The 1836-nt window shown below is 39.9% G+C and overlaps 1 non-coding gene across 1 annotated transcript; it reads right to left on the bottom strand.

Annotated features, from left to right (window-relative positions):
* Positions 1-446: 446 nt before the first annotated feature.
* LOC118007313 lies at positions 447-553 on the bottom strand. The gene has a single exon (XR_004678373.1). It is a non-coding gene; the product is annotated as a U6 spliceosomal RNA (small nuclear RNA).
* Between the last annotated feature and the right edge of the window lie 1283 nt (positions 554-1836).

Below are 1836 nucleotides of genomic sequence, written 5' to 3'. Positions count from 1 at the left end.
CTCTCACTTAGAACATTTGTGCTCATTGTCCCCCCAGGCTGCAGTGATCTCCCCCAGCTAGCCACTAGATCTCTTACTTCCTTCAGGGCTCTACTCAGATGTCATCTTAATACTGAGGACTTCCTTCACCACCACATGCTTTTAAAAGAATACATCAATCAATCTCTTGTGCTTTATTGTTCTCTAGAAGGTGAGACATATTGTAAATATTTTTAAATTAAAAGATGAGCTCCTCAAGGGCAGGACTTTCTCTATTACTCACTGCTGTATCTGCTATGCCAAGAATAGCCACGCTCACGCTGAATATATATTTGTCAAATAAATGAATTGAGTATATGCGGTTGCTCATTAGTACTAATAGTTTATAGATTACATTGGATTTTCTATGAAAAACATATTATATTTGCATTTGAGAGCAATTTTATCTCTTACTTAAATCTTTTTAAAAAAATACGTAACACTTTGTGAATTTGCGTGTCATCCTTGCTCAGGGGCCATACTCATCTTCTCTGTCTTGTTCCAGCTTTAGTCTATGTGCTGTCAAAGTGAGCACTATTACTTAAATCCTAATAACTTTCCTTTCTCTTCTTTTTTTCTTTTCATATTGCAATGGCTAAGACTGTCAGTTCAACTCCTGAGGATTTTTTTTTCCATGAAAGAGAGCTGAATTTTATCGAGTTATTTTTTCTGAATCTATGGAAATGATTATGTGGTTTTCTAATAATTAATTGATTTTTGATGTTTAACCATCTTTAGATCCCCATAATTACCTGCTGGATCTTTGAAATCTATGTCAGAATGCAGAGCTCGAGAGACATGGGCCACAGATTCTGACTGAATGAGGCCTTGTTACCATCCCTTAAAGACAACTGTTTCCATATCACAGACTGTTCCGCTGACAGGGATGGTGTTTCTTGAAGCTTTTTGAGGCAAAGGCAATACCTTCAGGAGCCTGACAGATATTGTGAGTCAGTAAACCAGGCTGGAGATGAAGTTTGATAAAGAGCAGAGCTCTCGGGCGCCTGGGTGGCTCAGTTCGTTAAGCGACTGCCTCCGGCTCAGGTCATGATCCCGGAGTCCCTGGATCGAGTCCCGCATTGGGCTCCCTGCTCAGCGGGGAGTCTGCTTCTCCCTCTGACCCTCCCCCCTCTCATGTGCTCTCTCTCATTCTCTCTCTCTCTCAGATAAATAAATAAAATCTTTAAAAAAAAAAAAAAGAGCAGAGCTCACCCTGAAATACAGTGGTCAGGAATTAATCAGTATCAACAGATGGTTGCCATGAGCAAATGGAGCCCCAGTGTTGCTAGATCACCTGTTATTTGGTCAGAGAGACAGGCATCTGGACTTTTAAAGTGTAAACTAATTTTTACATGCTTTTAATTAATTTAAATTTATGAAAGAAGATACCATGCGGTCCGAGTATAATATATCACTAGGCCACTTTAGGACTGTGAGTTTGAGACCTCCAGTGTACTAGAATGAGTTTGTGTCCTTCTTTGGTTTTACTAAACATTTTAATTCTTTTCTCTTGATTCCTTATTTGTAAATTGAGGATAACAATAATTGTCTCACTGAGTTGCGGTGAGTAACTAAGTTTCAGGAGCATGAAAGCAATGTTGAAATAAGAGAAAGTCCACTAGGGCTTCTAGGCTGGGGGTGCCTCATTCTAGATGAAAAGGGGGAGGAGATGATGTAGTTCATGTCCATCATCCCTTGAAGAAACCAACCTTGAGAGCAGCCCGTGAACTAGATCAATATAAGGCGCAAGAAGTGAGGAATAGGAGCTTTAATACATTTTCCCTTCCTACCGTCCAGCACGACCCAGATATTATTTAC

Source organism: Mirounga leonina, unplaced genomic scaffold (genome assembly GCF_011800145.1).
Source record: "Mirounga leonina isolate KUSES-001 unplaced genomic scaffold, KU_Mleo_1.0 Mir_117, whole genome shotgun sequence".
Lineage (NCBI taxonomy): Eukaryota > Metazoa > Chordata > Mammalia > Carnivora > Phocidae > Mirounga > Mirounga leonina.
This window is presented reverse-complemented; position numbering and strand designations above follow the sequence as displayed.